Raw genomic sequence first — 26341 nt, 5'->3', positions numbered from 1 at the left:
GCTCCTTTGAAATCCGCCAAGCTCCTGCAAGCTGGGCAGGCTGAGGACGGGCTCTGGAAAACTTTCTCTTCATCTGAATATTAAGAGGGCTAATAAAACAAAGAGGACATGGTAAGTTCTGGAGGTTTTCCTTTAGTTGCCAAGGGACAATTTGGATGTGAGTGTTGTTTTTAATAGCTTTCTTCACTCTGGCCTGTCAGTTGTGCTTACAGAACCAGTCACAAAGAACATCTCCTGCTGTTTTGCAGATTAATTACCCAATGTTTGGATGACGTGCCTGTCAGTGCTAAGTGTTATTACTTCCAGCAGCACAACTCTGTGGCCAGTGCGAGCAGCCACTTTGAGAGGGTCATTGTTGCTTCTGCAACACCTCTGTGTTTCTCAAAGAAATGTCCTGCCCTCTGCTCCCGCAGGTGGCATGTCTCCATAGAGCTGGAGATGCTGGCCCGCTCCAGCAAGCACGAACCTGGGCAGCAAACCCCGTGTGGTGGTACAGCATCTCATGCGTGCTGACAGACCAAATAGGAGCCCTAAAGGGGCAAATACTGATTGCTAGCACACGCTGAATCCTGTCTCACTACTCTTATTACCCATCTTAGGCTGCCCAAAGTGCCTTTGTTCTTACAGCTTCAATTTCATATGTAATCAGACCCTGTATAATAATTCCCACGGAATTTATACAGCCATGGTGTCTAACAACATGAACATGTTAAGGCGATGGCTGGGCTGTCCTATATTCATAGATGAACATATGGATTCTGCCCTGATGGTTGCTCTCTGCAGAGTATCTCTGATGCCTGGCCAGAGACAGCAGGATCTTAGAGTCAGGAATACCTGCTTCTCACTTCCCCCAGCAGTGGCTAACGAGACCCCCAACACAGAGCAATTTATGTATTTTCCCACAGTCCTTGGAACAACACGGTCTTGTCTGCAGAAGTCCATATGTGTGCTTTTACAGTAGAAAGTCATAAAAAGCCTTTTCCTCTCCTTGTCTGTTTTACTCAAAAGCCAGCCGTCATCACATCCTACACTCCAGAGGTGTGATCTGTGGTCAGCTTGCATGTTCCCCTTTCTCCAGGTTCTTTGAACTCCTTTTTGCACTGATACCCTGGCAAGACCCTGGGAAGGTGCAGCTCCACTTCTACCTTGTCAGGGCATTGTTTAAAAGAATGGCCTTGGGAGTTTTCCTGCCTACATATGCTATGAACCAGCCCAGGCACATTCATCATATTTTCCAGGACAAGGAGGAGAAGAGTACGGAGCAGATCAGAATCAGTCTTTGTTTTCTCACCACCTTTATAGCAGAAGTCTGGGAGGAAAGAGGAAGCAGTTCTGAGACCTGAGGCTCCTCTTTGTGTTTCTATAGGAATTTCTTATAAAACGGGGTGTGCATTTTCCAAGGAAATGAGTTATTCACTCAACACTTGTTCTGAGAAAGTCCTGCAGGGACAAGAGATGGGAAGGGAACACTCATAGAAAATATATCCATCCACAGGAAACTTGTATTAATGCAGGGTCACAGCCTGTTGCTGAAATACACATGGAAAAAATTTCACATTGCTTTTATACTGCTCGCTGAAATATTATATTCCTAAAAGGAGCAGTATGGAGAAGACAGAGACAGACTTCTCAAAGGTGTACTGTAAAGGGACAACTGGCAACTTGATCTAACTTTGAAGCTGGCCCTGTTTTAAGAGACCTCCAGAGGTCTCTGTCAACCCCAGTTAGTCTAGAGTTCTATGATATATAAAAATTAAACGTATGCTATGTAGAATGCCTATTAAGAGGTAAAATGATTTTAGAGATGCCTGATTTCATGTCAGTACTAAGCTTCTATTTAAAGTCATCAATATCTCCCTGAAATTCTCCCTGAAATTGTCTCCATTTAGCTAAAAATGTCCCTAGTTTTCTCCAGAAGACAAACTGAATCAGCTGTCTCTGCATAAGAGCATAAGCTCATTAGAAATACCCTGCTGTGTCAGATCCATCACCCATTTATTCCACCAGTGACAGCAGGAGATGCTATTTAGGGAGAACACACAAGCCCAGATACTATCTGCGGTTTGTTTGCCTCACACTGCCCCAGCATCGACGCTCGTTGGAACTGGGATGTCCAGGTTCCCCTGGGCTGCTGTTCACAGCCTGCTTTACAGCAATGCCAGAAGTTCAGTACGCCCTATGTAAAGCAATTCTTTCTTTTATGTGTTTTTGAAAGGTCCTCGACTGGTTTCAATGAGTGCCGGGTAGTTCCAGTGTTATGGGACGCGGTCAGTAACCATTCTGCAGTCACATTGCCCACCAGCTCCCTCAGGTTGTGAATCACAGTCATATCCCCCCTCCATCTTTCTCTTCAGGCAGAAAAGAGCCAGCCTTTGTAATGCCTTCTTGTAAGGTAGCTTCTCCAACCCCTAGCTTATTTTGATTGTCTTCCTCACTATTTCCCCTAACTCTTTAACGTCCTTGAGATGCAGAAACCAGGATCACACACAAGACTCAGGGCATGAGATCACCAAAAAAGTAGCAGCAAAACAACTCTTTGTCATGATTGCAACATCCTTCCTGATGAGCTCCTGCATTTTATTGAATTTCTTTGTTCCCACATAACATTAAGTCAAAAGTTTCAGAGAGCTGTCAATGACGGCTCCAAGACCTTTTTCCTGAGTTGTAACAGCACCGTTAGCTTTTTTTGTTACAAAAATTCCATACAGGTATGTAAAAGCAAGAAAGCTCCGTGAGTAGGTGATGTAAAATCAGGAGTACCAAAAAAGACTTAACTCATATAATATAATGAGCTAATAAGCTAAACAGTTAAAAATAACAAGCTAATTAGTTTAAAATAATTACTTAGAACTACAATAAAAATAAAGCTTAGCTGCACATTCTTAATTCTGTCCAATGTCAGTAAATGAAATGGCCTGGTCTTTACCTATATTTTTACCTCTCAACTGATATATCTGTTCTATTACTGGAGCCTGGTTTGTGTTTCCTTGCATTTCATTCTATGTACATTTTCCTTAGACATTTTCTCAGGCTTTGCTTTCTTACACTCTTTAGAAGAAATTATACAGTTCTGCACTTGCTGTAAAGATATCTGAAGTGCCAACACCAGTGTGGCTTGTTATAGCTGCATACATATATCTGGACAGCAGTGATATTCCTGCAATACTTTTCCCCCTTGCACATCCAGTACATAAGCATGACAGACCTATTTATCCTATAAAGTTTCCATAGATTAAATGTTTGTCAGGGATCACACCTGAAGAAGATATAACATACCCCTGAAGGGAGATCCACTCCAGGACTGAACCAAAGAAAGGTGTTCCTCTGCATCAAAAATTGATGAACAGGAATTGTAGATTCCAAAGCCAGTATCAGAAATGTACTGTGTCTTGAGCAGTAGTACACTTATAAGAATAATGTAGACACAAAATCAGATAATTGACCTTTATGACAAGGAACACAGTGAAAAAAACAGTAGAAAAAACTTTACTGAGCAGCATCTGCAGCTAAACGAAAGTAACGGGTTGACGAATTTGTGTTTATGTTGCCATTCCGTCACCCCAGCCCACTGCCTGCGCAGGAGATGGCAATTCCCAGTGTTTGGTAAGTGCTGAGTTCTGAGCTATGGATCATGGAGTCTGATTTTTTTAGTGATTTTTATTTTGCCATGGCCTACAGTTATGAAACATTTGCTCTAAAGAGCTCTCAGTAGCTGTTTGTGTTGCTGCCTCTGTCATTGCCATAAAATGGGGACATACAGAACCCAAGGCTAAATGTTGCTCTGCACCGGGCAATGGGTAAGCTACTGTGGAGAAAGCAGTGTATGCAACTCATTTCAAAACTTCCTCCAGGTTCTGAACACAAACTAAAATCTTCTTATACTGACTTATCAGCTTGCAGAATAAGAATGAAGGTGGGTGACAGGCAAGGTCATCCATCCCTGGGATTCAAGCACCTGTCAAGTGCAGTCCCAGTACAGCAAACCTGATGTTTGGGTTGCCATGCCACGGTGAAGACACAGGAAGCAACATATAAATAGAAAACTCCATGGACTTCAGCATCAATGAGAACAGCCAAGTCTTTTATAACACAATTTTATTCCTCCTCTGAGAAAGACCAGGTCACTTCTGCACCAATAGTGTTGCTGGTGTGGCAACAGCATTTCCCTGGTCCTGCTACTTGGGAGCATTGGAAGAGAAGACCTCAGGGAGGGGTGGTACCGAGGGTCTCTAAACCCACACTCCCACTCCCAGTAAACTTATTTGAAGTTACCCTGGTAGGAAAAGACTCTGGGATGCGACAGCAACAAAAAGCACACACCCAAATTCCCCAAGGGGATCAGAATGGAGGAGGAGTCACATGTGATTGCTGCTAGTTATGCCTCTGATGACAAGTCTAAGAAGGATCTCAGATAACACAGCAGCATTTAAATCCTGGAAAAGGAATCACTTGGTTCTGGCAGAATCTGAACTCCCAGCCTGGGGACTTGCCTGTCCCTCACCTGAGCCAAACTTTGAACCGATGCTTTTGCCCAGATGAGGGAAATCTCCCTCCAAAACTCCGTATTTTGAAGACCTTATCTTCACTAAAGAAGACATTTCTCATTTTTCATCCACTGAATGGCTTTCACAGGCATACACAGAATGCAAAGGCTGATCCTACAAATCGAGCTGTGCTGGAGAAGGCATGGAGAGCAGAGGAGTTAGGACCCTGCCGGCAGCAGCGAAGCTGCCTGTAAGCAATTAGCTCCTGCCTGAGCTAGGGTGTACTCTCCTCTGCCTTTGAAATCACCGTGGCCACGCCTGCCTGTGCTAGCCTTATGGTAACCAGCTTAAAAAAAAAAAAAAAAGAGATGATAATAACCAGATTAGCATATAGACATGATAAACCCAGCTACATGTGAATTAAGTGCATCTGTTCTCAGGCTGTGAAGTTTTTTAGCCAGAACCACTGTACCAGCAAAGAAAGGAAATATATTTTTTTTTTTTATGATGTCAGGATCAAGACCTGGAGTGGCTGTGGCAGGCACTGCTGGTGCAGTAAGAGCCGGTGATTAAAACAAGATGATGTTTATCCACAGCCAGCACTGAAATGAGCTGTTTAGAAAGGAAGTTTGTTTACAGCACAGTAGTACCTAGACTTCCCCTAAACATACTCCCTCTTTCCAGGACCCATCTGCTCTACAATGTGAAGAACTGCTTTAAAGATGCTCAAGATGGGGTCTACACTGCTTGGTGAGGACAAGCCGTCTCCTTGAGCCTGATATCCTTCCTTTCCTCTCCATTTAGCAAAATCCTAACATCAAGCAGGAAAGAGAATGACGGCAGCTACCTTTTCAGAGGTGGTGTGTTCTGAGAATATTTGTTTTTTTCTCTCCCAGAATATTCCAGATGTCAAAGGTTGCCAACAGATGGTGATGTCAAACAGTAGTCGGACTAGTCACAGGAAAGGAGTCCCACATCCACTTGTTGTGTTGGGAGAGGAATTCTTTGTGGAGATGCAACCTGAGCTCCAGGATGAATTAGAGATGTCATACCAAGAGTGTCAAGGCAACCTTTGGAGTTGCCTACAGCTCAAGCAGAAAAAGCTTTAGAAATGCTAGAAAGGCACAGTCAATGATGCTAGTAAGGTCCACTCCTGGTGGCGACCTGGTCCTGCATCAGTAATGCTTCCTGGCTCTTGTCTTGGTTTGAGGAGAGCTCTGATCAGCTCAGCTTCACACACCTTTCTGAGCTTATGTGCATCCCTTTTTTTGCAGTGTACTCTATACATTGCTCAGTTTGAGGTATTTGTATCTTTGCAAAGGGAACAGGACAGCAACCTTTTCCATCTTCCATATTCAGCTTGTTCCCTATATTTTGGTCCCATCAGCTTTCAGTAGTATGACATGACAATAGCTGTCATAAGGGACACCATCAACTTTGTTTATCTTTGCTGGGAGAAACATCTCTTGACCCATGGGCTGGCTACTGCTGTAGTAGTGCTAGCAGTATAGCAAATAGCATGTACTCCATTTACTTCAAATTCATTCTGTTCTCATGAGGAAAACCCTTTTGTGCCTTCTATTAAACACATCAGTCTGCGCCTCGCCATTCATGGGCATGCAAAAACAAGTGATGTTATTGCACAAGCCTGTATCATACTCAGCCGTGGACACTATTCTAGTTCATTTGGAAAAACATACACCACATCTGGCAAGACTGGTATTCCTTTTATTAAAAACAATGAGCTGCATTTTGGTCTGACTCCTGTTTTGCTAAAGCTGTGCAGCTGTTAAATATAATGCATGTGAGTATTAAATGGTGCTTTCTCTGTGCTAATATGAGCACATGCATGTGGGGAATTGGCAAGTCTTCCTGCCTTCAAAAGACAAAAGGGAAGCACTTGAGTCTGAGACAACAGGAGAACTTGGACAATTGGATGAATTCATAAGCAAGAGGGAAGTTCTCTCTGCTGTGCTGTGAAGTGTGGCCAGATAGCCTTGGGCAGACTTGTTACACACACAGAGGGAAAAACAATCCATCACTCTCTGCCTCAGCCATAATTTTTGTCTGGCAAAATAACTTTCACCAAATAAAACAGCTGCTGATGCAGTTCTGCATAACCAGACCACAGAAAGGTAGCCCTCAGAAGCCAAGGCTGACACAAGGTGGTGCATGAGATAAGCAAAATGCTGGTAGAAGATGCTTCACACCTGCCTTAGAAACCTTACAGCCCCACTGCAGCTCTTCCTGGCAGCAGTGAACTCCAAAATAAACCATGCTGAGCACGAGGGAAAATTCTGCAAGGTTGAGCAATATACTCTGTGTCCATTGCAATCACATTCAACGTCTGTCAGCATCCTCACCAGGTTGCTGCAGTGCATCTTGCTGTAAGAGAGGCAGGGCTTGGGTTACCTCTACCCCAGGACTGCTTTACTGGTCAAGTCCTCTTGAACTGGCATCTATACTGGCAAAGTTACATTACATGGGTCTAATAAAACCACTCCCTTGAGGGAAACAGCCTCTACCCTTAAGAGACCAGATTTTTCCAGCAAGAGCATTTATAACAGGGCACAGGAAAGCACCATTGCTACAGCCAAACCTCTGCACCCAGCCCTCAGGTGACTAAGCAGGCAGAAGGGCATCAGGGAGATAGAGTTCACCTGGGATGTCTGTCAGCTGAGGTAAAACCCCAGGGAAAATATTAGAGCTATATGGTATCACTCTCAGGCCAACACAACTGAAAGAATAACCATATCGGTGCTGAGCTTTCTGAAATTCCACTGAAATATGAATACAAATCCCTATCCTCCCTGCAAGCAGAGGTGCAGGTTGCCTCTTCTGCCCCCCTCTTTGAGGGCCACTATTTAATTTCTTTGCTTGAAATAAAGTTTCAAGCAAACTTTGATGGGGGTAAAGTACTCCATAAAGATGGGGCCTGCTGTTTTCATTGCTCTGCAGCTCCCTGGCCTGGGACATTGTCATAAAATAACAAATTGTAGACCCAGGCTGAAGAATCAAAGCATGATATTCTTAAAGAAACCCAGTTCCTAGCCCAAGCAGCTGGGGGGGAAAAAAATAGCACTTTTGACATGTGAACCTCTTTCATTGGACTTTATCCTGTATACAGAAGGGGTATTTGCTCCTCTAATCTGACTGCAATCAAACCTTCAGGTACATTGGCCACCTTAATCATGGCGTCCTACATAAATGTCAATTCTGTTAATTGTCTCTGTGTGATCCATCTTAACAGAAACTTCACAATAGTTATTATTATCATGGGCATATTCCACAGCACTCAATTGCTTCTCATTGCATTTGCACATCCAGAAATCTCCATCTCTCCCAGATCTCTGCGATGTTTCCATGAGCCTGCCGTAAAAAATACTGCACTCAACAGAAGAGGAAAACAAAGTATTTAGGGCAGCTTAGAATAAATCAAACTGAAATAAGAATTTGTTTGGCAGCCACTTTTTCTTTAATTTTAATTTAATTCTGGGGAGGAAGAAAGAAAAACCCTTAACGTTTAAGATTTTGCTCGGTCTGTGATCTGCCGCTTAGGTATGCTCAGTGACGCAGAAACTAGGTTTTTGGAGAAACATTTGATGGAGAAACTAGGTCAAGTTTCTCCGAGACAGGGGCAAGGCCTCAGATGTTATTTAGCATTGTAGGAGTCTGTGGTACTTCCAGGCACTGCGGTGAGGAGAGGACGCCGAAGCAGACATGGTCTTGTGTGGGTGCCACAGGCAGACGCTGGGGGAAAGGTCTACAGAGCTTTAATTTGCATCTCTCCCTGTCCCGTCCCAGGGAAATCGGCTGCTGAGGGCTGAAGCGAGGTGCTCTCCTGAAAGAGCTGATTTGCATCTGGCAGAGCACAATAGAAAATGACAGCAGCTTTCACTAACTCTCTGCTCGGGTTTCACGTCTCACCTGTTTAATCCAAAAAGTAACTGCAGCATGTAAAGCACCACAGAGGTGACAGTGAGATGAAAACCTGCTTCTTCAAATGGATTCAGATATGTCAGATGGGGCACAGAGCAGACAGGACTACTTCCTCCATTGCAGGTGTCTGCCTCTCCCCTGACGGCAGGCAGAACGTCACGAGGACACCTGGGGCCCCGTCCCATCCTGCGTGGCCACATGCCATCCTCAGCCCAAGCAGAACCTACCTCGCTTCACCTCAGATGGGAAGCTGGGTCACACTGAGAACAGGAGAGGCCCTGGTGATGTGTCCATGAGGCTGCACACCCTGGCCATGTTCAAAAGGAAAATACATTGAGCCTTGTGGTTGTGGAACAACCTGATTTCCTGATCTCTCCTGATCTCCTCCCTTTCCACATATCTGCTTCCTTTCAGAGCAGAGCAGGCGAAGCACCGACCTCCAGATTTGACTCTGGCACTGAGGCAGAGGGGCAGCAGAAGGCACCAGCATTGCTCCACAGACCAAATCCAACCAGCCTCTTCTGCTTTTCTCAGCTGTAGGTGACACTAGACCGCAGCATCACAGCCGTCCAACCAGACCACGCAAGAACGGCATGTCACATCATGGCACAGATGTCAACTGTATCCACAACACCAGTTCCCCAGGGAACACGAGCTAGAGGACCCCAACTGCCAGATCATGACAATTAAAAGGTGGAGGAGCACATCAACTGTGAGTCAGGCCAAGGACCCTTTGTATCAAGCCACTGCTACTACCCGTGGTCTGCCATTTCCAGTCCATTTCAGGTGGCGATTGAAGGATCTGCTCCTGCTTCAGCAGTTTCTCCATTCATGACTCGCTGACCCAGCTCTGCTGGTGACAAAATGTTTCCAGACAAAAGCTCCTTCTTGACTCAACCTCCCTGACAGGAAAACAGAATCCGAATGAGCCTGTAAGCTTGACCCTTCCCCGCGCACATGGCACATGACTCACCTTCTTCACAGATCTCTTTCCCAGAATAAGGAGAGGGGGGAGGGGAAAGGAAGTACAGCAAGAAGACAACTCAGAAACACAGCAGGAAAATAAGCAAGTGCTGAAGACACAAAACCAACTGCTACAGACAGCTCTACAAATCTTCATTACAATATCATCACATGAAGTGGTTGGGAAGAAGCCTTGGAAATACAGACAACAGCATGGTGCAGCGTGAGTGAGCGTTTGCGAGAGGGCGGTGAATCTCGGCATCCAGGAAACTGCTGCTAGTGAGATATCTGTCAGGCCACATTCACACTGCAAACATCTCGCTGACCTGCAAAAAGCATCCAAGAGAGAGGGTAAATGAGCTTCCGAGCTTTGTGTCACTGCAGCTTATATCCTGCTCGTAGCGAAGTCAAACGCGGCTGAATATTGCTGCCAAGCCCCGGCTGACTGCCTGCAGCCCTCACGTAAACAGCAGCCGTGAAGAGCCACATCTCACCAGTACTAATGCTGGCAGTAGATTAAAATTTGGCCCCTGATTTAGCCAGGTGTTTATCTGGAAAGGAAGGGTGGGATTAATCCAAAAAGAAGGTAACTAAAATACAGAGAAGTGCATCTGAGCCAATCATTGATAGTCCTCTAGCAATGATTCAAGAGGAACCAGCACTTGGAGGCAATAATTCATCCACCCTAAAGCAGGCAGCAGATCTAGGGGAGCTCAGGGGGCTGATGTCTCCCCATCGGTGATGCAGGGAGGCCACCTGACAAGCTCAGGTGCACATGTCAGAGACAAAAGGGGATGATTCCCATTCCCACAGGCTGGCATACGCCACAATACAGATGGTCCATGAGCCCACTGACCCCCCGGTCCAGGTCTGGCAATTTCCTGAATGAAGGCAACCACCAGACTTCCATTTAAAGTCACCAAAGACTTGGGAGAACTGAAATATGTTGCCAGACTGGTCAGATTTGGTCTGGTTTCATAATATCCTAGTTCTTCTGACACCTGAAACTTTTTCACTATTTCATTTCTTGAAGCAATGGAGTTTTCCCCCCTTTGCTGGGGCTGGCATAAGACATCCATCCAAAATCTGACATGAAAACAACCTGGATGAAAGAGACACCAGTGGGAAGACATGGAAGAGAAAGAAAAGGCTGTTCAGAAAAACAGCAAAATTAAACCAATTTGGCAGCCCCGGGCTTTTCTTCACCCTTGTGTTTGCAAAGACAAATTCCCTGGTCAGTTCTAGAGTGCCAAATACATGGAAAGGGCTCTTTTTATCCCATACCAGAACTAAGTCCAAATAAATTTCAGCTGTCCCTTATGTGAAGTCCCCCCTCCTCTCTGAGGAGTCTCTACTGAGCAAACTTGCCCCAGCTGCTCTCCTGCTGTGACCCGTTGGGAACCACAGCGAGGGTGAAAAAGAAGACCTCTGGCACCCTTAAAAAGGCAGAATATATTGCATTTATGCTCACAAGGAGAACTACCCACTAGACACCATCTCTGCTCCTCGAAAGAGGCAACAAGTTTTCCTGTAACGCTGCTGCCGTGTGGTTTGCACTGAAATCCCGAAGCCTCCTCCTCCTCCAGCAGCTGAGCAGGCAAACCACAGGCCAGCTACTTTCTCTGTTGCAGTTTTCCTTTTAGCAGAGGAGATAATAAAATTACCCAGCACTCAGGAATGCTGTAGCTTTAATTCATCAATATCTATAAGGAGCTTAGAGATCCTCAGCCATAAGGGGCTCTGGAAAAGCCAGTGGAAGCGCTTTGCGTCTTTGTTGCTGGGCTCCGAATTTCAAACTCTTCCCTACTGAATCAACCGATTCAAATAATTTGAGTTCTGAGTTTTCTGACTTGTCAAACTCGAATCGGCTTTTCACAATGGTACAAGGAGTAGAAACGTGCTCTTTGTCAGTGAGAGGGACCGGGGAGCAGCACTAGGCTGTCTGTATGCTGCATGAGTCAGCCACAGTCTATGCATCTGCTGTGACTTACAAGTCTGAATGCACTGAATGCACTTGGAGATGCTGGTTTTGCAAACAGACGGATTTTGTAAATCCTGTTAAAGTTTCTGTGTGTAAGAGATTCCCAGCAGAAAAGGACCATGTCCACATGAGTATCAGATCCACTTACCCTTATAGATTTCAGAACAGTAGCTTCATTTTACTCAGGCTGAAGATATAAACAGATTCATCACAGAGTGGGCACCTGGTTGTGTTTGTGAGAAGGGCAACTTTCAGGAAATTAAATTTTAAATGAGCTGCTCTACGCTGTAAGAAGAGGAGAGATGTGTGCCTCTAAAGACACATTGGCTTTGGAGGACTCTGTTCAGCCATACTCCAGTAAAATAACCAGTTTGGAGATAACACGGGGGGCTGCGTGCGCAAACTGCTTGTTGTTCTCTCTCTCAATCACAGGGTTTTATTCCAAAAAAGTTACTGGAATGTTTTGTTCTCCTAAGATCTAAGCAGCTTAGGCAGGGAAAATTGCATAATCCGTTTGCTATGTAAGCTTCAGTCTTTGACATATACTGAACTCCTTTTGTTTCGTGCATATTCAGTCGCCTTTTGCATGGGACGGGGCTGGAGAAGTAAACAAGGAAGCTGGGCCTGATAAGAAGGGAAAAAGGGTCCTGGGAGCTGCTGTTGTGAATGCAGGAGAAAGCAGGGGGGGCAGCAGAAGCACAGCCTGTGTGTCAGCAGTTTACACATGAAATTGCTGAAATCCTTCCATTCACCTAGACAGGGAGGCTGCCACGGGGCAGGGCATGCACATGCCACCCGCCTGGCCGTGTACACCATCACTAGCCAAGGGTGCTGGCTGTCCCGAGTTGACCCAAAATACACAGCAAAACTAGGCAAAAAGGAAGAGTGGCGAGGGTTAGCGCACTTCAGCAGTCACAGCAGGATGCTTTTTGTCACCCTTGCAAGTGGTCTCTCTTGACTACACAGCATTCCCTGGTGGGTTTAAGCATGGCCGTACTTTGGGAGGAGGAGGAGGAGGAGGTGGGAACCACTAAAAAACTCACCCTTTCGTAAATTTATCAAGAGACCCTCACAGTGGTAGGTACTAAGGTGCTTGGGCAGGGAGGTGGCAGTCTGCCCGTGACCCCACAGCCTGACTGCAAAGGAGGTTAGCAGAAGTTGCATTAGAAGTTGGTGTCCAACAGGCTGAACCCAGCTCTCAGACTTGCCTCTGTTTAGAGAGACATAACAGCCCCGTGCTTCCCCACATTGCTGTGATCATCAGATACTGAATGCTAGAAACCCCTGTATACTGTAAAATCCTAGCTGTTGTTGTCGGAATTTATTATGTGGGCAATTAACATGGGCAATCCCATTACCGCTGATGGGCTTTATCTGAATAAATCTCACATGTGTTATTCTCCTAGCAAAACAGGCGATCAACTTTTTGGTTTGGCCTAAGTTTCCAAAGATAAATCTATTCCTTCATTTATTACTAACTACACAGCTTGTGGCCATGTGGTGTGAGTATAAACAAGCTGAACAAACGTCTAGTATGGAAAGGAATAAAATGTTAATGCAAAAAATTGATTTGGTGATCTCTTTGCAGCCAGTGAAACAGCTATTTCATTGCCAGGTCTGACTATGTAAAATAGTAATTGTGTGATTAGCAGCTAATGACTGGAGTTTCTTTCTTTTCCTTCCCAATCATTAAAGCCATGCTGATCTGCCCAGAACATATTGAAAATTTCTGATTACAGAGGCAAGCAAATCAGAAACCACAGCAGCCTACTCACAGGCTCTGTTTGTTTCTCTGCATTGCCATGCAGCAGACCTTCCAGATAATGACGTCTCTTCAGCAGAGTAGGGCAGAGGACAAAAACCAAGGAGATGGGGCAGTACCTGAGCTGTTACCACTCAGAAATACCAAGTCACAAGATTACATCCAACCAGAGAAAGATGACTGGGACAATGCTGCTGGTAAACCTGGGGGATGGTGCCATAGGCAGCTTCTGGGTACAGGGAGCAGCTTCCCGCTTGCTGTGCGCTACACACAGCTCAGACCCCTGAGCACAAGCATTAACCTCATGAGACTACTACAGCAAATCCCCATCTATGCAAGACTCAAAACACTTCTCCAATCCTTTCTTGGCCACAAAAGACTTGCTTTGCGAGGTGGTTTCCTGCTTCCTTCCCCATTACTTTCAGCAGCATTTCAAAGCTTGCAGAGCAAAGCTGCACTTCATGCAAACAGCCCGGTCTCTTTCCATACCCTGTGTAGGTGCCTTTTAGCACAGCTACAGCTATTATTTTGCTTTTGACTATGTCTGTAGCATTTCCCATTCCTGGGAGATGTGACCCCTCATGTTGCTATAAGTGGTGATCAACGCAGGGCAGTTGGGTGCCATGGTTGGGACTTTCAGATGTGTAAGGGGGTTAGGTGCCTACCTCCCAAGGTTTTTCAGGAAGGGAGGACAGCTAATTCCTTTAGTTTTGCCCACTTGGAAGAAAAGAGGCTCTCTGCACATAGCTTGTGGCAAGGACTCTCTCAGGCACACTGTGAACTGTGCGAGCATTTATGTCCCTGCTCATCACTTGGCCCGGGGCAAGATACGTGTAGGCTTTGTGCCAAAATCACTGCATAGACTCTTGGTCTGCAGGAAGAAAATTCTGAAACAGAACAAGTTACAGTTATGGAGAAATATTCATCTGGCATTCAAGAGAAATGCATAGATGCATCCTGAGTTGGTTTCCATCTGTTAGTGGTGATCCCCAGCGCTGTTACTGGAAGCAGAACTCAACTGGCTAATTCAGCCCTATTGCATTATGCCTCCAATGCCAAAACACAAAGCCTGTTTCCTAACCCTGGCTCTGCATTACCAGGCAAACTGCCTGCCTGAGTGATGGACTTCGGTATGAGCAGGGACAGTGCCAGTGCTCTGACCCTGTGGGCAGACAATGACCACAGCAAGCAGAATAGTGGTGTGGTCGAAGGGAGCAGCGCATCACTCACGGTCAGTCTCTTTGCCAAGGGATGCTCCTGCTAATGTGCATGGGCAGATGAGCCAGACCCCAACATATCGGTTAGAAGCAGTGTTGTCACACAGACTAGACATAAAAAATGATGCTTGGGTTAAAGGAAAAACCTGTATTGGCAAATTAAAGAAGCCAGGACACTTCACATGTTCTTAAGGGCAAGTGAAGCGATGCAGCTCATGTCCATTGAGCTCTGTACCCCCAAACCAGAACAGCTTAATCCTCGCTACCTGCTGGCCCCTGCTGACCCCTGAGCTGTGCCACAGCATCCGCAGCAACACTGCTTGGGACAGGCCAACTAATTGGGAGGGAACATGCTAATTAATAATTAACAGGGAGGGTCTCTCTGGTGTGTGCCCTGGTCCTGTTCAGCTCACCAGCCTAGGTGTAGCCAGAGGGCCTGGCTCAGTAGTCAAGACCTTTGGACTCAGGAGTCCGAAGCTGACTTTTCTCAGCGCTGCGGGTTGCGCTGAGCCTGTGAGTCTAAACTGGGAATTCCCAATGGGACCTAAATTCCCCTGTACTTAGTAAGGGAGTCTGGAGACCGCACACTGTCCCACTGAGAGCCCATTTCCACTGGACAGGCAGTGGGCCCAGATGGCTGGTTTTGATATAAAACATGTTTTCCCTATTTTTGTCGCTCCCTCCCTGCTGCTTATGTGTCTGTTTGGCCAGCTGTGACTCCCTCCTTCTTGCAGCCTGACTGCGGCTGTGACTCCAGATGACATGGCATTACAGCCATAAACGTGGGGCTTAACACCCGAGTTTGATCCAACACGCCACCGCAGAGCAGTACCCATCAACAACACAAGGCTGGGTACGTGGTAAAAGAAATGCACAGAAATCCCCCTACACTCAACTTCAAAAAATGGGGAAAATAACCTGCTAAAGTCACTTTATTTCTGGGTTTGTATTTCTGATGGATACTACCATAGGTGGACATGCAAAAAATTGTAGGTGTCCTGCTGAATTAAATTCGGAGGCAACTGATGATGCCATGTTACATTATAAATAACACCTGTCTAAAGCAGTAGAATTCATTCTTATTAGGCTTTTTTTTTTTTTTTTTTAAACTTATAACCCTGGTGCCAAGCCAAATAGATTGATAGAAGAACTTTCACTCACTTTAGTAAATTTTGGATCAGGTCCTGCAGAATTAGCCCACATGAGCTTTATAGAGCAAGGATTTGCGCACAGCAGTAACAGATTAATGAAACCATTTCTGTGACCAGGCATTTGCCAACAGGCGTTAAGTTTGCATGGCCAAGCACTAACAGACATAAGTCATCATCCTGATAGCCTGCACAGGCATTATATTGAAAGTGAAATGAGCACATCTGGGTGCCTAGAGATGAGAATGATTAATAAAGAAAAAGAAAGGCAGACAACTGAGCGGGTAAAGTGAAGAAACCATATGAAGAGCGTGGGACTGTCGTTCAAAGAGTCATGCTCAAACCCAGGGAGTCTGTGGATCCGATGAGTGGTGTGTGCTCTTGCACAAGCATGCCACACTGATAGATAAGCCCAGTGTTTGATTTCCACTTGAGCACTGGTGTCAAAGCCATACTGCTGACATAGAAGTACAGTTCTTGCTCGCTTTGGTAGGAACTGCCCTTACATGATGGAGAGCACAGCGTGAGCAGTAGGGTCCAGGTCAAACCACCTCACATGAGGAAATTGGGAGATAAGTCTAACAAGTGACTGCATGCACAGAGAAAGGGTTTAAATAAACATGCTTCAGTGCGGGGACAGGAGATATATTTGGAAATCTGAGCAGGCTCTTTTTGCCGTCTGTGTTTTGTTTCTGAATCCAATGCTATCATAATGAATAAGCTGTTTGCTCTTTCGACTGCACGCCACATGACAGCTAGTTTCCATCCAAAAGCTTTGGCCCCTGCAAGTAAACTGATCCTGTAAAGTTAATTCCTTTGTTCAAGAGGTTAAGTATGTGATGTATCAATTGGGCTTTTTGTGCAAAAGCCACAGAGCAATACAGTTACTGAGCCATATGTGTGTTGCAGAATAATTTGCGGTAAAGGTATGCAGAGAAGCAAAGATGGATCATAGAAAAAAAAAAAAAAAAAAAAAAGTAGGCTCCAGTTCAAGAAAGTATCCGTTTAGAACAGAGCATAATTTAAGCATATGCTTAACTCTCACTGAAATATGGTTTCTAATCACATGTTTCAGGTTAAGCGTGTGGTTAATGCTGGCCCCAATAGGGAGGGATTTAGACACATGCTTAAAACCTCTGAGCTGGGGCAGGGGTTACAAAAAGGCCTCTGGAGTGTGGGCTGGCCAGACCAGGAATCCAAACTTGCACCCAGTCTCTACGAAGTGCACCAGGGAGACCCACAAGGGGAAGAAAAAGCCTGAAGAAAACAGCAGGATCATTTGGAGACACTTTAGAGAGCCAAAAATGCAAGCTAGGTTTGATCCTAACCACAAGACATGGCAATTACACCTCCCCAGGATGCAGCAGCACAGCCAGCAGTTGATGACACCTGGGACTTCACCATTCCCACACAGACGCCCTGCCTACAGGCTCAGGGCAAGTGGATGCTGAGGACACTGGCTCTGGACTCACAAGATCCATTTGCTCTTTTGACTCATGCTCAGGACATGACCTTGGGCTGCATTCCCACTGCAACATGGTGACTCGAACATCTGTTCCAGCCTCCCATGTGACAGTGCAGGACCAAGAGATGCTCTCAGCTATGGTGGAACACAGAAGTCCCTGTTTGTAGGTGGAACAGTAGCTCTGTCCTATTTCCTGGTTGCTGTCACCATAAAGATATTCCAGTGAGCAAAAAGTGCTTCTGCAGATATAGGTTCGCCACAAGGGAGAAATCAGAGTGAACCACGAGGGAAAAAGGAATCTTCCTTGCAGGAAACAGGACTGTCTTTGCATTGTCTTCTTCAGTGAAATCAATGTTGCCTAGGTAGAATGACGTCTCCTCTGACATCTTAATCCCTGCCGCCTACCCTGCTGGCAGTGGGATCATATGCATCTTTAGCAATAGACAATTGGCATTTTCAAAACATGTTAAATTCTTCCCTTCTGCTGCAGTGCATCCGGACACAGAACGTACTGGCAGCCTCGCTCAATGTTATCATTTTATTAGAAACCCTTGAAGGAGCATATTTGTCTTATCCCTTCAGCTTTTTGTTATTTCTTTCTGGTAGCAAGAACCAACAGCCAGCATGGTACTTTCCAAAGAAAACAGAGCCACAGCCTCTGCCTTGCAGAGCCATCAATCCCTTTAAGATCCTTTGCAGTGTTGTGAAATAAGAGAATCAGAAATCTAACCCCATCGTTGTGAAAATGTAAAGGTACTTTTAATATTTATCTTTTGTGTGTGTCTCTGTGTGTGTGTGTGAGTGTGTTTAACCTTCGTCTCATTAATAAGGGGGTTTATTTTTTCCAGTGTATGTGGGTAGACTGGGAAAATAAGTGTTCTTGATTTCCCTGCCTTAATCTAGTTCCTGCTTCAAGGTGGAGCATCGCATCAGCCGTGCTGTTAAAAACTAATGTGCTCCTCCTTCACGGCAACCCTGGATTAAACAATTCCTACGGATGCAGGAGCAAAGTCTGGAATGGCACCGGCTCAAAGGGTTTGCAGGGATTTCAGGAGCACAGTCAGGCTCTCGTCTGATCTAAACTGGCGGAGCTCCGCTGCTTTTCTCAGAGCTCTGCCAACTCGTACCAGGTGGGGTTCTGGCCCTCAGCCTTTATTAATTATCATATGCACTCAGAGATGAAAAATACGTTTATCACAAAGCAGAGAGAAACCCATCGGCTGCACAAGCTGCCGAAAGAGAAGGTGTTTGCTCAGCTGAGCTCAAAGGGGAATCACCTTGGTGGCACTGGGAACATATCTGCCAGGAGCAGGTTAGCTCTTACTGATGCTAACCAGAGGCGACGGAGAGAGACCAGACAGCTCTTTGGAGTCCCTCCCTGCCCTATTTTTCTATGATGTCTGTTATTTAACAAGGGATCAAGTCTTCCCTGTTGTTACAAAGTATAGCAGCCAAGGCCAGGCAGTATCTTGCAGGAACAGAGGGCTCAGCAGGCTGTGCAGCTCAGTTTGGACAGGATTTTGACGACAAAGTTGTGCTTCTGGGGATCGCAGATATGGAGTGGGTGATGAGGAGCTCCCGGCAGAGCTGGGCTACATGTGGTGAAGGTGGTGGATGGATTCAGAGCAGCTGAGTTTCCCTGGGCGTTTCTCTGCCTAGTTTGGGAGGTTTCACATGGATTAGGGAAGGGTTTGTCAGGCTGCAGTGCCAAACTAGTGCTTATCCACAGAAGTCTTTTTATTTTTTAATTGTGTCAGAGATCTCTAACTGGCATCTCTCTCTCCAAACCTGGCCTCGGTGGAAGTGGAAGATTTATTCCCAGCCTTTGTTTTACAGCTGGGAGTGGGCGAGGGGAGGACTGAGGTTTCTTTTGTCTCACTTTAAAGAGATACCCCCTCCTCTTCATCTGCTTCCAGCTCATCCTCCTGGCTGGCAGACTTGGAGGCTTTCCTGTCAGGGCTGGAAAGGGAGGGGGAAGCTGACAATGGCTCCCTTGGTGTGAGAGCATCGGTAATAACACAAGGCCCCCTCAGATGCACACGTGCCTTTCTGTTGACTGCTGTGGGAGTTGCTTGCATAATTTAGGAGACAATTAGGCCAATGGAGTGTACACTGCATGTTCACTCTTCATCTGCAACCCTGGGGAGCAGGAGGAATGATTTATTAGGGAGACAGACTTAATGTCTTCTGGCTTTGGTCAGCTGTGATGTGAAAATAGCCTCATTGAAGGCAATTAGTATCAAACCCTAATTAAAAACAAAAATCTTTCATTGGTTTTCTCACAGGCAGCTACTGCACTGGAAGCACACCTTTGCAGAGGGAGGATGAGGAAAGCGGGAGAGAGGAGAAGGGGAGTTGGGGGGAGAGCAAAGGGGTGCAGCACAGAGCACCCCGAGCTGGCCCATCACTCCCAGCTCCCACTCCCACTGAGGGCACGTGTGGGCACCACTCAGCCCCACACAGGGGATTGCCCAGCAAGGTGGGAGTGTCTGTGTTGCTTTGCTGGGGCTGTGCGATGACCTGACAGGCTCAGGAGAGATGGTTGGCTGGTGTGTATTCAGGCAGCTCAGGAGAGACTAGTGGCACCCCCCCCACCCCACCCCCCCACACCGTGACAAATCCTCACTAATCCTCCAAAAACAGAAACAAAAACTAAACAAGTGATGCAGCCTGAGCTTCTGCACAGGTTTGGGTGGCATTGCTCAACCTTTGGCTCCTGCCCAAGTGGGACTGACTAATCCCCCAGCACTCCCACAAGGTTTACACCATCAGAAAGAACATCTTTCCAGAGGCACCAGGATGAGCTGTGCACCCCTTTGTGATGCCTTTGCCTGCCAGACCTTATGCCCTTGCTGCTACCCTAAAGCACAGTGTGGAGCCCCACATTAGCTCTCTCACTGAGACGGTGCTTGTTTCACCCTAGTGCCTGGTCCTTTGTCAGGTTTGTTTAGTGACACTGATCAAAACCATCGCAGAGAGTGTTTTATACCTTTGCATTTAAATGTGCCCTCTTTTAAGTGTCCCACCCTGAGCCAGAGCCTGCAGAATGGGCGATCATGTGTGAGTGATGGGGAAGCCCCTCTGAGTCTGGGTTGTGATGACCGGTCCCCATTAGCCCTGTGGTGGGGGTGCTCCCCATGCCCACCTGCAGGCAATGCCCTGCCAGGGCTCCTCACTACACGCAGTGCTCCAGGGGACACAGTGACTGCACCTGTGCTAGCAAATTTAACATGCCTTCTCTTATCTGGCACTGAGAGAAGGACTCTTCTCCAGCACTGAGGCCAAACAATTTAGAATACCCTGCACCCATACTCCTAAGCTTTTTTGCTCTCTAAAACAGCGTAGCCTCTTACGAGTTGTTGACCAGGAGAGGTGGTTGACCTACGCTAATTCCTGAGCTGTGCTAGGGACCTTTCTAAAAATATAACAGCACAGAAAAGTTACAGTGCTTGGAAAAAACCTCTAGCACTATTTAATTTATCAGTCAAAATACAGATTATCTGTCTTCAGTACATGCAGGCGAATGCAGGACTTCTCTGACTGAAGGAGCTGAGCTGAAACACCAGCAGTGTAGGAGAATGCTGTAGGGCTGCCGTTCTGGGGAAAGCTATCACTGCTCGAGCCAAAGCCATTACTAATCTGAGCATGAGTCTATTCAGCATGTTCACATCCGCCACATCTGCAGCAGCCAGCGGCTGCGGGGTTCTCGCTGCACACCCACCCATCTGCCGAGCATCACACCACAGCGCACACCGCTGCTGCGCTCGCACCTCCCTGCCCCAGCCCAGCTTCCTACACATGAGGAAGGAGCCAGAGCTGGGGACCGCAGGTGTTTCCAGCCATGCTGGGATGCTGCCAGCAGTGCCTCGGATGCCCGCCAGCAATGTCAGTGAGGGGATGTGCTGAACGGGCCGGTCATGCCGTCTCCTTCCACACCACCCACCCGTTTGCGCTGCTTGTGCAACTGCCTTCGTACTCACCATGCACAGGACCTGTGAACAGGCTGAGCAGAAACCCAGAGCAAAGCTGGCCCACAAGCTTTGGGCATTGCTTCCTATACTGGAACACAGACTATTCCAAACACTAGGAAAATCTGGATCTGGAGTCTGCTTCTTGGACTTATTCAGAGCTTTGTTGAAATTAAATGTATTTCAGTTAAGCATCCATATGCTTCGCCATATCTCAATAAGCCTGATGACATGTTGCAGTCAATTAAAACAACAATATGACACGAAGCAGTAATGTACAGTGTGTGGTACAGTATGCAGTAATATATACTGTGGTAAGAGAAACTCATTGACAAGTGCCTACTAAAGCAGGTGATCCCACTCAGTTCTGGTGAGGTTTCCATATAAAGAAGAGGCTTCCTTTTCTGAGGTTTCAATAAAACTTGGGTTCCTGTTCCTAAAAGGAACTGATGCATGTCATCAGCTGTCCAATTTATTCTGAGATATTTTTCACCTCAGGTCTGCCTGCATCGCTATGAATCATTTCCCCAAAATTATATGCGGATATTTAAAATGTATTTAAAAAACTGATCTAATTGCCAGTTTTGGGTTCCTGTGGAATAGTCTACCGAAAAGATTTTGAAGATTAGCTGTTTTAGTAGATAACAAGGATTAGATCTTCAGCTGTATAAACTGGAGCAACCTCATTGCAAATTCCCAGATATGATCCTTATCTTACTCATGCATATGTCTTCAGCCCTAAGCTACACTCGCTTTTTCTGCATCCTTGGAGAAATTCAGGAGGAATAACATATTATAGATCATAGTGTGGGGGAGGTGCTGTCATAGCACCTGCCCTAGAGCCCACTGAAGGCAGCAAAAAGCTGCACCTAGATTTTAGAATCAGGCCTAAGCCTCGCACAGCAAAGCACTGCTTAAAAAAGTAATTAACTTTAACCATGTGCCTCATTCTCAGTGACTTCAGCAAGACTCAGAAATGAGATTTTCCAGAGACTGATTTGAGGACATGGTAAGCATGCTGCTGAATCAGGGCCTGGCTGCGTTTGTTTGATTTCCAGAAACTAGAACAGGAGTTGCACCAAGCCATGCTGCTGCAGACCCGCTGCCTTTCCAGGGCGGATGCTCTCGCTGTGACTTGGTCTACCACATGCCACAGCCATAGCTTTCAGATGCTGCAGTTAACCTGCCACAGCCTTTGTGGAAAAGTCCTTCACAACATAATAGGAAATTCCAGCCTTGCCAATGCTTATCTTAGGTCTTTTAAATATTTTTAATTTTAACAGGAAATTACATATAAAATGCTATAGGATAGATCAGAAACCTGCTGAATTTCAGGGGGTAGTGCTGATTTTTTCTGCAGTCCCCCAGCCTTGAAGATCCTCATGGTTGCACCAATAATAAATTCTGAAGGAGTTTTCCACAGGGGAAATCTGTCATTTATTTTCTTTCCGGTCCTCACTGAGCAAATATAGACAAAATAAAGTTTACTGTGGCACAAGGGAGACTTGAATTTGAATTCACTTTTCAATCACTTGACGTTACAAATACCTGGAGCTGTGACTATATCTCATGCTCACAGCTGAGTATGTTGCTTGAAAAATCCTGTTATATGAGCAAATGAGAAGGGGAAAATATATTACTCAAAGCTTTTTACTTTTGCAGGGTTATTTTTTTCATTTCATCCTTTATCTGCCTTGATTTTAAGAGGCTGACTCAGAAAAAGTGTGCTTCCCTAGTCAAGAGAGAGCTCTATCCTCAGAATTATCACATCTGGTCCAAACTAAACCTTGATGCCTGCATGTGTTTCATCCAAGCCCCAGGCTGTTTCACATTCAGGGTTGTGCTTCAGGTGCATCTTCCTAATGAAGATTAATTACATATGGGTTTCCTTGCAGTTTCAGAGACCTAAAAGGCTGCAGAGAGACCAGCAGAGGCAGATTTTTACATGAGGGAAGGCCCACTGGTGCATATACATCTTTAAAGGCCCAGTTCATATATGCAAGAACAAAATGATTGAGTATTTGTATATGCCTATGCCTTTGTCTGGAGATTAATTAGCCAGATACAGATTCATTAAAAAAAATGGAAAAAGAAGGCTGAAAAGAAGTAGAAAAGTAGATTATCAATTCCATCATATGCAATCTATGCTCCTGCATCCCAAACCCCTATGCTGTCTCCTTCCTGGTGTTGGGCTCCATCCACTCCTGCCATTCGGGCACATCTTCATGCACACACAGGTGTTACTTTACATTGCTACATTATACAAATCCAAATACCTATGTGCTATCTGCATGTGTCCAGCTTTGAAATTTGAGCCCTGCAATCAAAGGTGATAGATAATGATAACTAACGTAAAAATCAGACTCAAGTGGAGATTTTATGCCTTGAGTTATTATGGCAGTGCAGGGGACCATCCGCAGTTTTGGAGTGGCTGATGCAAAATGCATGTTTTGTTTCAGTGCCCTGGGAGTCTCAAGTCTGCAGCTAATATTTCTTTTCCAATTATTTCTGTGAGTGGATAAAATATATTTTAATATCTTTGTGCTAAGAATCCTATCTAGAGAGAGAGGCATTTCCACTGCACTGCAAGACCATTACATTTATTTGCACAATTCACTTAACTCTGGTCTATGATATCGCCAGAAGCCCTTGATGGAATTATGGTTCCATAATTATAGCTTTATAAATTACAGTCCTTAATAGCTTTAGGGCTGGATTCTCACTTGCAATAAATCATCAGGGCTTCATTGATTTTATTGAAGTATATGGAGGTATGTCAACTTACACCAGCTGAAAACTGAGGTAAGATCTTCACCCTTTGAAGTCATTGGGAGTTCTGCCATCAGCTTAAAGGCAGCCAGAAATTAACCCTTGATCCTCATTTTTCATAGCCACTTCACTACCATGAACTGCATCGATACAATAAATAGTTGAAGACAATGATATCACAAACCAAGATGATACTGCTAATTAAAATCTATCATTATCACTCATGTTCTAAAATGTTGGGCACTAAAAGGGTTTGATTCCCTACCGCTCTGCACCTCAGGATCCCTTTGTATAAACCAAATGCAGTAATACACCCTCAGCTCCTGCAATACCCTAATACCTTTTAATGGATGTTCTTAAATAGGCACACATAGATATAAAGTTTCAGAGTATGTCACTGTGCGCTCTTAGCTAATTTATTCTTCATACATGAGCCTCAGTGGCAGGAACAGATAAATAACTGGAAGACATCCAGGATTTCAAATGGTCAGCAAACGGACAGATGAGTTCACTGGGACTCCTCTGGCAACCTGCACCACCTTCTGCCAAGAAGCCAGACAGTGAACAAGGAGGTTAAAATACTGAACATGGGGGAAAGCATTGCACCGGGTGAAACATATAATATTCGTATGTAAGTAGTGAAAGTCATTCACTGCTATGGGCCAGATTTGACCCAATATTGATCACTTGAGATGGATGCAACTATCATTCACTTAAAGAATAATTAGAATACACTGTCAAGTCTTTCCCATTAAAATAACATATATAGCACTTCTGGAGCATCAGTATATTTTAATGACCATAATAGTTTTATGAGCTGAAATTTGGCTATCTGCATTTTCAGTTATGAAAACAGAGCTACTGAAAGTTTCAGTCCAAAATAGCCATTGATTTTTTTGGCAACTAAAACACTCATGTCTGTGCCTTACCCAAAGTCAATTTTGGCAGGCACATCAGAGATCAGCAGTTCTTAAGTCCAGGCAGCGAACTCTCAATTACAGCTTATTCCTTCTGAATGTAATTCCTTTAAAAATCAAAACAGGTCCTCCAGAGGAAGATTATTAGGGGTCTGTTAAAGATAGCAAAGCACAGGCCCAAATTTACCAACAGATGAGGCAGCTGTGGCGTAGGCGAAGGAAGGTATAAAATGTTTATCCCTTTAAGCCACAGTGACTGATGAAGGGTAAGCTTGAGGGAGTGCTCTCCTGAGACAGCTCCTGCACTGCACTCCTCTGGTTTTCCTTTCTTTTATGCTTATGGCTACAACTGTATTATTTGTCTCTCAGCTAGGTTAAACATAACTTTCCCACATTTGAATCCGTTACGACAAATTTACTGGGTTCACTCAGGAAAAAGCTATCTGTTGCTTCTTGATAGCTCCACCACATAAAGATAAGGAACGGCTGGTGAAAACATTGAGCTTCTCATAACAAGGAAATCAAAGGCCACAGGACAGGCAGGCGCTGGAGGAGCTCCTGCTCCAGGGCAGGCTGTGTGTTCCTCGCAGACCCTGGGGCAGCTGGAGCAGCGTTTTGGCTCTGATGCATCAAAGGTGGCATTTGGGAAGGCGGCCATTGCTTCGACTTGTGTCAGGACCATGACAAACGAAAAGCAAAGACAGAAAGTCAGGAAAAGGGTAAAGCACTGCAGGCAAACCATATCCAAGGAGCAGATAAGTGAGAAGTTAAAAGCACTTGGCCAGTCACTGACAAATGGACATCTCAGCTACAAGGATGACATGCCGATGCCACGAGCTATACTACAAAAGCACAGCGTCTTCTTGGCAATGGGTCCTTTTGGTCCACTGCCGTACAGAATGTGATAACAATGAGGAGCCCACTACAGCAAGTACTCCTGAACCCACATGCTTTCACATGAACTAAGCCCTAAAAATAACATGACAACAATATCAAAAGTGAACTGATAAAGTCAATCCAGGGGCTTTTTCTCTCCGCTGTTGCTTGAAGGATGTTGTAAGTACAGTTTAATCTCAGCCATTCAGCACTAACACAGCCCATGCTCTTTGTACTGATGGAGGAGAATGAAGTTTTCACATAAGGAACACAGTTACTCCAAACTACCTGCAAGACAGTGATGAATACACCCCCAGGGACTGCATTTTTCTGGGTACGGTGCATTAACAGAGCATTAACCAGGAGAACATTAATTACACATTGTCGCTGCTGCTCACCCAAAAGGAATTCAGCCTGGCAAAACACGATCATAAAAAGGAAGGCATTTGGAACAAATCGGTGTGTGTGTGACATATAAATGCCATTTGCACCGTGCCTGTGAAGGTTCCGCAAGCCTTGTGGCTTGCAGCTGGCTGTCAAGGTCTCTGCAGCACCATCAAGTACACCCTCAGATGATGGTCCAGTGACTGATCTCCACTTAACGAGCACTGACAGGGAGATTAGAACAAAACCCAAAATACCCTCTGGTAACATTTCTAGATATAAAACCTCCTCTTCTGGTGAAGCTATAGGCTTGAGCTCTTTTTTCTTTTAATAATTTTTTTTTAAGACAGACATCAACATTTCAGTGACCATGGACCAATACATCTGGGTTTCTGGGGTTAGCAGTGTGCTGTGAGGACACAGCTCCCTGACCCTCTGCCCAATCTCATCCCTAGAGCCTCCTGACCT

The sequence above is a fragment of the Falco naumanni genome, chromosome 3 (genome assembly GCF_017639655.2).
Source record: "Falco naumanni isolate bFalNau1 chromosome 3, bFalNau1.pat, whole genome shotgun sequence".
In the NCBI taxonomy this organism is placed as follows: domain Eukaryota; kingdom Metazoa; phylum Chordata; class Aves; order Falconiformes; family Falconidae; genus Falco; species Falco naumanni.
Note: the sequence above shows the minus strand (reverse complement) of the source record.